The sequence below is a fragment of the Ixodes scapularis genome, unplaced genomic scaffold (assembly GCF_016920785.2).
Source record: "Ixodes scapularis isolate PalLabHiFi unplaced genomic scaffold, ASM1692078v2 PGA_scaffold5__190_contigs__length_132052651, whole genome shotgun sequence".
Taxonomy (NCBI): domain Eukaryota; kingdom Metazoa; phylum Arthropoda; class Arachnida; order Ixodida; family Ixodidae; genus Ixodes; species Ixodes scapularis.
Genome location: NW_024609880.1, coordinates 112,008,619 through 112,019,464, shown reverse-complemented (window position 1 = coordinate 112,019,464; position 10,846 = coordinate 112,008,619). Strand labels below are relative to the sequence as shown.

Below are 10,846 nucleotides of genomic sequence, written 5' to 3'. Positions count from 1 at the left end.
GGGCTTGTAGGAGAAGACAGGACAATATACCATTCCTTTCTGGAATGAATAAACTGCAAATAAAATGCTTTTCGCGATTTATGCCCAACAAGTATCAAAATCTTATTAAATCCGCCATTCCGTAGAACACCAATGCTTAATTTTGTGCCGCGATCGTATCGAGAGCTAGCCGTAACAACGGGAAGACGAAACGGACCGCAGGCACGGAGTAGACGTAGTCGAAGCCTCACGTAGCCGATCGAGCCGACCGAGCGACGAGCAGATGTTGAGAACAGCGTCGGTACGCAAGGCAGTCTGGGACTGATTTATGTCTTAGGCATTGCTGCTGTGCATGATGTCATGCCGGGCCTTAGGATATTAAACATCCTTGCAAGCGGGGAATGCATTGCCTGACAAAATAGAGAAGAAAACACACCCACCTATTCCGAAAAAAAGGAGGGAGAGCGTGAATTTTGTAACCGCGCACAACTGAATGCTTCTTTTCGCAACAAAAAAATAAAAATGAATTTTGATTCTTCCAAGAATTATCGTAATCGGTGCAACTATATAAAGCGAACACATCTGCCCATATTGCAACTACGTTTGAGAGTTTGCCAACGATGCTCGCCCTGAAACGTTTGCTGTTCTGTCTAAGCGTCTTGGCGGCGTACGCCGACGCAGAGTTTATAAGTTGGGAGAAACCACCGGACAACAATCCTGACCTGAACAGGAAAGACCTTGGACCGATGCAGGATGCATGGAAAGTATGACTTATTTTCACGGGGGGTATAATTTTTTTTTTTTTTAACAATATCGGCCATCTGCACTGCCATGAAGCCATTGCTGTTTCAGTCGAGATCCTGTTTATTTTAGTAAGGAGATGGCTTCCGGACGACCTTACGAATTCATGTACCCGAATAATGCCCCTGCTGAAAGCAAACCCCATTGCGCAGTAAAACGATTGCAGGCAATCGCCTTAATGGTTTATATCCGGAGACCGTTAGTTAAAATTTTTTTTCACTAACGTTTTGCGCTACCTTTGGGCGAAGTCTGAGCCTTCGGAAATGTGCAGTTTTGGAACGCTGTAAAAAAAAAACACATCAGCTTCGCTTTATTGGCAGCGGATTGGTGTATTGGTTTTTTAGGTGGCACGAATTCCAAAGGAAGAAAACGTGATGACAATAATCCTAAATCAAAAACGAGCTGAATGAAGACTACTGTATGAAGCTAAAACAAAGTTGCCATTAACTGAAGGGCGGGTTTGTATCATTGACTGGAAACAGAAAGAGTAACAGAAACTCGGGACGTGGTCCCTCGTCCCGAGTTTGTCTTCTTCTTTCTGCTGCCAGCTAAAATACCGCTGCCATTGTTCTGACTTAATATCAATATTGATTGTTCGTTCGTTTCTTCCAACAATTTTGTTTATTAATGTTACGTTTACAAGCAGGCACATTCTTTGTGAGCCTAGTATGGTATTTAGTCCCTCATCGGCTATAAACTGGCAACTTTTATTCTTCTGGAGAATCAATGTAATGTTTTCATTCGTAGAGGAGATAGACGAAAGTGGAGCGTGCATTCCGACGACGTCGATCACATTTTATTATGAACGCAACGAAATTTGTTTCTAATAGTCTTCTTACGTCTAGCTTAGCTTTGAATAAAACTGTCTGCACATTAAGCCTTTATCAATGCATACAAAGCTAATCCAGAGGACAGCATTTTAATTACGTAAAAAGAATTACAAAAACATTAATATATTTTCAGACAATCAAGGGTACGGCGAACCAGAGCTATTATCTCATTTATACTGGCGAATTATGGGCCCGCAAAAAATACGAACGTTTGAGATGCCTCCAAGTGCATTCAAGCGGCCTCAATCACACATTGAAGAGTGCCAGTTACACATTAAAATGGTACGACAGAGACTCTCAAAAAATGTAAGCATTTCCCTTGTTTCATAATGTCCTCAACATAAATGGTTTAATAAATTATCCAACCATTTATACATGGCAATTCGGTGTCCACTGAAGTAGTTAGTTTTCTTTTGAAAAACTGATAACTATCCCCCTAGGAATTCTACTGAAGTACGATAGAGTGCTTGAATAAGTTTATTCGTTGGTCACTAATTTGGTATATTTACTATTTCGAACTGTATGCTGAGGCTTAATAATAAGGTGCATACAAAAGTACAAAAAGCGTTTGATAATACGATAGGATTAATAATATGGCAAAATAGTGACATCGTCTGAGTCCCGCATTTGCACTTGGGCGGAGCATTAATGGGATTGTTGTCGTAAATACACATGGCAACAATTTATTTCGACAATAATGTACAAGCTGCAAGAACAAGCAAATCCTTATTATACATGGCGGGTTTAAAGAAACATGTAACAGACGACGATAAGAATCCCTGGAGAAGGGGAACAAGGGGGACAAAGGACAAACACATATCTCGAAAACATAACAACAACTGATAAAACCCGTTTGCTCTATTGACGTCTAACTCCGTGTTAGCTCAGTTATTAGAGCGCTCCACTCAAAGTCGAGAGGTCACTGGTTCGATACCAGGACAAGGCGGATTTTTTTCGGTAGCGCACCTGTCACCAAGCTGTGTTTTTGGAGATCTGTGCTTTTGCTCTGTCTCCATTTCACTTCTGCAGAGATTGTTATTGCATTCTTGTCCAGCTCGCTTGCACCTTTGCATTAATTACATTTTCACCATATAACAGACATCACTTTAGACAAAAAAGGAGGCGTTTCGTTAAGCCAAATACAGTATGGAAACTTCGCAAAATGAGCAACTAAAGCTGACAAGTTATATGCTCTCGCAAAAACTATCTCATAAGATCTTAGGGACATTAGCATCATGTTACATGGTATCTAACGAACAAATAATAGAAAATATGCAGATGAGTGACTCGTGCTGAATCGTTTATTAGTAACGTTATTTCTTCAGCATGTTTTCTATTATTTCTTCCTTAGGGATCATATGGAGATGAAAATGGCCCGTGATATAGTCAAACGTAGTTTTTGATTTCCGAAAATGACTTTATTGTGTTTATAATGCTGATAAACAAGAAATCATGCGTGTGAACGTGGCAGGACAAAGAGTGAGAGAACCTCTGGTCTGGAGCACCACAAGCCCGTGTTACGTGCCAGCAATTTTCGTATCGCGTTCCGCGCGGCGGCATGTGCTTCCAGAACACCTCTGTTTTCCTGCAATAGACCGATCCATAGCCTTTTTTATACTTGCAAAGCCTGGCAGACCGCCACGAGACGCGGCCGCCGAAAGTGAAAAGGTGGAGCGGCAGACAAGAGGCATGTAACGGGCGTCCCGCTGCGGCGAGACGCCAAAACACACTTGTCCCGAGCGATGCAATGTCCGCTCTTGCTTCTCGCGTTCCTCCGGCTACCGTTTCTTTCTCTCGTCGGGTTTGAAAACCATGTTTCGGATCCTCGGCGCTGCAAAAGCTGTGTGCTGACTACAGGCTCCCCGGGAAATGCTCTCTGCTACCAGATTCTCGCGCTCCAAATCTGCGACCGGGCACTGTGGGGCGCCAGTGTCTGCCACCCTCGAGGAGGTAATAAGCAAGGCACTTCCTTCCTCACCCGATTGATGGTGTAAAAATTGGCTCCGTCATCGAACTGCCAAGCTTTGTGAGTGTATAGGAGGCTATGACCGATCTCACCAGCCAGTTTGACTACGCCACCACTGTCGGATTGCATTCAGGGAACTTTAGTCTTTCAGTACGTGTCTGAACCTGGCTGGAACTCTGCACGTTAAGGCGGCTTCACGCAAGCGCCAAATGCCTGGTGAGATGGGTCTGATCCGTTCGGTGCGTTCTTAAGACACATTGGAAACGCCAAAAGGACAAGTCGGTGTGGTGCAGTGGTTAGCATACCTGACCGTTAATTATGAGACTACGAGTTCGAATCATGGCGCCATCTGGGATTTTGTCTTTTGGGCGCTAACGTAGTGATTAGACAGTTTTACTATAGCGTTGCTGGATTTTACGTACGCAATACGTAATAGTATATCGTACGCTAAAAATGACCTGCTCGGACCGAATTTAGTTGTGCGTTCAGGCCGGTTCAGACACTTGCGTTTGACTGCGTTGCGTCGAGAACCGAAAGCGAGTCACCGGCACATCTGTGCCTCGTATGAAGAGTGGAATCCCATTCAAGGAATCTTCAGCAGAGATGTCCTGGTTTCTCGCAGCCGCAACGCAGTCAAACGCAGTCAAACGCAACTGTCTGAACCAGGCTTCACGTTTTCGAGTGAACACAGCGCATGATCTTGGTCAAATTTGCTAGAGCCGTGGAATTCCGCGTGCTTATAGCGCAACCATGTTCCTGAAAAGAAATATTGAAAAAGAAAAAGTGTCGAATCATTTTATTTTAGTTTAAACCAAGCCACAGCTGCCTCGTCAAGCGCGCTTTTCTGCGGGGTACAGAGGCTAGGAGTACGAGTGCGTAGCCAAATTCGATCACGGAGCCTCCGTCAGTCGTCCCGTGGAAACGGCACCTTTTATCAATGCTATCGAGGAATGAAATTCATGACCCCGATGTCCAGTGCATAGCGAGAACTTCGGCGATTTCTTTTAGAGTCGTTCGTCCGTTGGCGATGAACTGTGGGAATAGGCTTAGCGTTGAGTAGATCGCAGCGTCGACGCACACTGCGAGCGGCGATCATTTCCACTGTGCACGCCTTCAGCTGCAGGGCGATCTCATTCGACCGCGGTAGGTCCCAGAAAGAATCGCCAAGCTGAACACCACGCAATTTCACGTAACACAAAACTTCGAAAACACCACGTCACCCTTGCTGCGCCAGTCGAGGCAACCGCCATCTTGAAACTGGCGCTCTCGTTGGGTCCGAGATCTCTCGAGAGCGTCCCGCAAGGCCCGCTAGCCAGCAACGCAAAATCCCCAGCGTTGCGTGGGTACGCAATACGCTAGCCCTTCTATTGCGTTCTGCGCATGCGCACTCACGACCCGCAATCTCCTTGCGTACGCAAAGCTATAGGTTACATTCCACTAAAACTGTCTATTGTTTCACCAGATCAATACGGTTCATTTTATCTAAAAATTTCCACATATGATCTTCGCATGCTCTTCAATAACGTAGTGCATATAGGACACCGATCGCTTTATTATAACTGCGCGGTAGGTCTGTATCTTGATGGTGTATCGGTGTATGCGCCGTGAAAGTTCGTGTGTTCCTCGCGCACCTCGTACGTTTGTTTACCCCCGAAACGGAATCACGTGTTTTTGTTTTTCCTGTTCTCAACCAACGTCGCCATTTGATTGGCGTGCTCCTCTTTGCGTTAGATTGCGCGAGCGGCGCATTTTGGAACACTCGCCCGCCATACTAAGTTGATAGGTCTGACAAGCGCAGAGCCGTGTATTGGGAGAGTTTGGCCAATAGGCGGAGCAAAGGCCGCCGCCAGCGCCGAATATTCCCCCCGCGCTTAGAGCGTAAACTAAATTTGTGACACAGCGTCGACCAATCAGGAGACCGCGACGTCACAATATTGCAAACGACATTCAAAGCGTGAAATAGAGGCGTTCAATCTCGGCCTCTCTGCTCCATCTCACAAATGTCGGCAGTGAAGACAAAGGTACAGGCGCGTGAAGCTAGCTCAGCGAAACGCTTTTATTTATACGAGAACTTGTGCATAGGAGCCACTTTCCAAAGCCACGCGCTCGTGCCCATGCCTTTCTCTGCACTGCTGATGTTTGCTTGATAGAACAGCGTCCTGTGACTGGCGGAAAGAAAACAGTGCAAAGGGTGGGGCGCGCGAGCGTCTGGAGACGCGGAGTCCCGCTCGGCTCGTGTGCTGGCTTTGTTAGAGCTTTCTTTCCCCGTCTAAGCTGAGACGCTGTTTCTAGCAAGTTGGCCCTGGTTTGGAGCGCACGTTCGTTTATTCTACACTTGAATATTGGCGTGACGAAAACCTCGCACGCACAAAGTTTTCGGTCACTGAGAGTTACACCTTTTAACTCTAGCGACGCTAAAACGGCTTGAATTAGTCGTGTCACAAATTTAGAGTTCACGACCACCGCTAGGGGCTGTTTCGCGGCCTGTGATTGGCCCCGAGATGCTCGCCTATTCAAACCAATGTATGGCCAAACTCTCTCGATAAACGGCTCTGGACAAGCGAGAAAAAACGCGCCCCCTTTCCCTGAAATATTGCAATACTGCTGCGTAAACGCAAAAGAAAAAAAGAACGAAAATGATGCACGTCGGATAATTCGTTGATTTGTGGCCGGGTGTGGCAGTTATGGGAGCGATGGTGCCTTGTCATTGGGAGCACACATAAGTCGACTAAACCAGTTTCCCTCCGCTGCTACAGTCGGCTTCAGCACCTTGGTCAACCGCCTATTGACTCGATTGCGCGGCGCAACCTTCGGCGGCGCTAATCTGTAAAAAAATGACAGCGCTCAGTTCCCAACCCCACGGGAGACAAGGTGGTACTACCACAAGTGGCGTCACTCAAAAGACGGGTTGAGAGTTGAGGGGTACTGCGACCTTCGATTCTTTTAATTTGTTTTAATAATAACTATACTTCGTTTCACCTGATGTTGTACCGCAGAGAAGGCTAGAAGCGCGAGCTCATAGTGTTGGCAGCTGCTCTTGACGCACAAGAGCTTGTGGCGCCGAGATGTGCCCCAGAGCAAAGAGCTCGCATTTGTAGCCTTTACTGCGGTACATCATAAGGTGAAACAGAGTACAGCGCGGAAGCAAATGTAGTTTCTTTTTTTTTTTATTATATAGCTGACACGGGCTAATTCTGGCGGTTAATTCCCTGAACTTTCTGAAAGCACAAATGTGACCCTATTGATCGGGCCACGAAAGTAAAGAAAAATTAGTTTCATAGGGAATGATAAAAAGAGAAATACCCCAAAACGGCACACACCGCTCTGCATGAAGAAACCTAAACGGGCCATTTGCGGAAAACAGACATGAATCTCCGGGTCCCACTGGGAGCTGGCTACGATTGACAAAAGCGGGATATTAAAGCGCAAAACGAAGAGGAAGGAAATACGAGGCAGACAGGAAATAGCGCTCTTTCCTTTCTCCCTCGTATTAGTTTCCTCATCGTTTTGCGCTTCAATATCTTAATACGTACAACCAACTAGCCCGCCAGACGATCATAATTACAAAAAATTATATCACGAAATAAACTTCCAAATGGCGAACAGTCCTATTTGTACCTTCTTAAATATAACGATTTCGCATACGTGGCACGTTCACAGAAGAGGCATGTGCAGAGTTTTTAGAGCTAAGAATCTCTTGGTTGTAACATAGTTTCCAAGAATAATCTCCGGTCGCTAACTTTCAGGTGACCGTGTCTGTTTTATTTTGTATGGTATTACTATATTGTTTTTTTAATACATGCCTGTTTTCACAATAAAGACAAATAGCTGTTCACCTAAAAAAAAATGCTAGCTACGCGTTCATACAGATAAGTATTAAATCTATCACAAATTGCTGAAACAATTTTCGCTACTCTGAAGGTTGGCAAACTGCTAAGGATAGCTTGACGTCAACTTTCGCTTATCCTTCATATTCCTGAATTTTGAATTTTAGGTAGACTAAATACACAATGTCTAAGTTTTGTAATACTATGATTTGTAAAAAATGAGTGAAAGATAATGCATAGGTAATATTTAACCGGCCTTATTATTTTCCCGTAAATTTACACCAAGTGTCTTGTGTGTAAACAAGATTTCTGCAAATAGTCATTTATCACATCTTGTGCTACAGGAAATCAAAAACACAATATGTTCAAGCTGTAAAAGAAAAGGATTATAGCATTGAAAATATTATGCATTTGGGTACGTATCTTATATTTTTTCCTAGTAATAAATAATGCTAAAATTCCCATCGCATGATTTTTGGCAAGCGCTGTGCGCGAACCAGTTGTTGCCGGCACACGCACCATAAGTGCAGCAGCTTTGGGAATTTATTAACCACAGTTTTATTGCCAAGTTGCTAACGGGCCATCCGCTGACTGACAATACTGGTCTTAAATTTTTATGTTCTCTACATTGATTTAGTTAACCCTTAACATATGTTAAATGCTGCGGCAGCGTGCAAGTATTTTTTTTTTTTTAATATTTGCGTAGTGAGTGGGTTTTGCTGTGGTTTACTACAGTGGCATGTTTTTTATATAACTTGTGTAGATGCAGAGGGGTTAATACTAGTTGAAATAATCACCACAGAGCTGATTTCAATCCAACTTATGGCGGTACACATAAACCGGTATAACCTATCCAGGAGTACGATGTTGCTGAAAATACGCCAGTCCCTCACACCACTAAAATGTTGCCATTCAAACTATCATTCTGGTTTAAAGTGTAACATTTCGTTCCTCGTGTGTACGACAAAATTGAAACGATTCAAGATATTCTTTTTATATATACGTTGTTGTTTTTGTTTTCAAAGTGTACGCATGTTCAGTTATATACAACCATTATATTGTTACGCTTTTTTACTGTGACATTGTACTTCCATATGTTATGAAATTATTGTTATAGGTTTGATTATAAAGGTATAGAAAGGCAAGGTAATGTACTTTGACAGTTTTCTCTCGCTTCACCCCCAGTCACTAAATGTTCCCAGATTACCTAAACGTACAAGAATTTTTTTCATAATAACGTCGTACATAGCGCAGCACTTGGGAGCAATAAAATGGTGGATTTCTGATATTAGAGCGATTCGTGTTACAGTCTAGGAGTTTTTGTTGGTGGGTGCTTGAAGTGCGCGCAGCGCTACTGGTATTTTTTAATTACAGTTCCTCTCAATCTTTCCAAGTGGTCGTAAGACTTACGTATTGTGCTGGGTTTGTCTCTCCTGCTTTGATACTTCTCCAATTCAAAGCCAAGGCCTAGCGCATGAAGAGTAATTTTTGACAAACGCGGGCAAGCTGGCTCTCCACCCTTAGTTTGAGGCGTACCATTCTTGTTGGAGTGCTTGTTCAGCGAGAGCACTTTTCGCAACCGCGACCTCGTGTTACCCTGTAAGTTGAAGTGTGAGCGGACAATAGATTACTGTTTATTTCTTAAATTCTTCTTGTAATTATTTCGATTCTTACGTAGTTTTCGTGTATACACTCTAAGAAATGCTTGTGCGTCTACTTACCCGCCAAACACTCGAAGAGCCAATCTCTGCGATCTACGAAATCAGCTCAGCGAATGATGAGGCGGAACATCTGTTTAGAGATAAAAATGAAATCTGCGCTGTGGCATTACGCAATGCAAGCATGACGCTTTGCATTGCGTAATGCCACATCGCACACTTCATTTTTATCTCTAAACAGATGTTCCACCTCATCATTCGCTGAGGTGATTTCGTAGATCGCGGAGATTGGCTCTTCGAGTGTTTGGCGGGTAAGTAGACGCACAGGCATTTCTTAGAGTGTAGGGTATGGGTAACAGAAAGCACATAATATTAAAACCTGGAGTAAGAAGCTATTAGAAATTTGTAGTAGATAGAAGAAAAACGAGTGGTAGTCGCTTGCAATGGTATCAACTTCCCTTGCCGGGGTATGAGGAAAATGCCCAAACAAAAAGTTGCGCCATTCAAGACTGATAGACAGCTGCCCACATATCCTGCACAGAAAACATTTTCCTTTTATTGTTATTCGGGGCGTGCAAGTGAAAGATTTGCGCCACCAACTTCCACGAACGAGGAAGCTCAATGGCGTCTCCACCTGGGTATATTGTGGGCATTCGACGGCCTTAGTCTAAAGGCTCTGTTATACCTCAGCGTTGAGCGAAGCGAGCGCAGCGTAGCGCAGAATCCGCTCATTTTATTGGAAGGCGTGGAGGAACTCGATATCTGCGACCAATCAACGTATTTGTACGCTGCGCTTCGGCGCGCTTGCTACACTCGACGTCGGAGTATAACAGGGCCTGAAACGATCAGCGCAATACACTATTTTCAAAGGTTCACCACAGCAGTATTGGCCGCCCCCATTTTTTATTCACGAAGCCTGGGATTTAATCCGCGACCTCGCGGAACGCTGACGAAGCACTCGTCTTTGCTATGAGCTCACAGCACGTGCTCAAAAAACGGTGTACTCCTATAGTTGGCCCAGCAGCTATAAGTGTGCAAACTTTTAAAATGGTTCTATCATCCTTGGGTGCATACTCATTTTCTTTCTTCTTTACTTGTTTTGTCTAATTGCTGACACCGTTTATCGTTAAGTGCAATTTTCGTTGTTTGTGACATCTATTTTCTCACTCTCCACTGTTACCTTGGGCGTTAATGCCACACGCCAGGTTCCGCCTAAAACCCGATCCGTGCGCACGGTGCCGAGCTCACAATGTACCACTTAATTCAACAACAAAAAATACATTTCTCGAATCTTTTTCTCCCAAGGCCAGCCTCAGCGTAAACCCACATCACGAAATGGAATCTGCTATAAAGTCAATGTCAACTTCCTCTGTGAAAGCTGCCTCATACCTCACCAGGAATGTTGGCGAAAACCCTTCCTTACCTATTCCGAAAAATACGTGTTATACGAGAATTCCTTTTGTCATATATTGAGATCACTAGAAAATGCTCAACATCAGGAACGTGAGTATAATGAAATTATGTCACATACCACGGCAATTTATATAAAAAGAAACGCTTTCGAGTCGCAAAAAGAAAGCTATTTAATTTGTTAAATGATTTGGCTCCAATCCACGCTGTGAAGGTGCTTGGACAGCGAAGCTTTGGTATCATCTGCAAAGATTGCCTACTGCACTATACACCAACTCATGTTTACAAACAAACCGGAGCGCCCCTAGCGGACGTCACTGGCGCCGCACATGCGCGATGAAGTGTGGGCAAGAAACTCGCCGTCGCCCATAAACA

The 10,846-nt window shown here is 44.2% G+C and overlaps 1 pseudogene; it reads left to right on the top strand.

The window, feature by feature from the left end:
• Positions 1-599: 599 nt before the first annotated feature.
• LOC115312190 lies at positions 600-10,534 on the top strand (annotated as a pseudogene).
• The last annotated feature ends 312 nt before the right edge of the window (positions 10,535-10,846 follow it).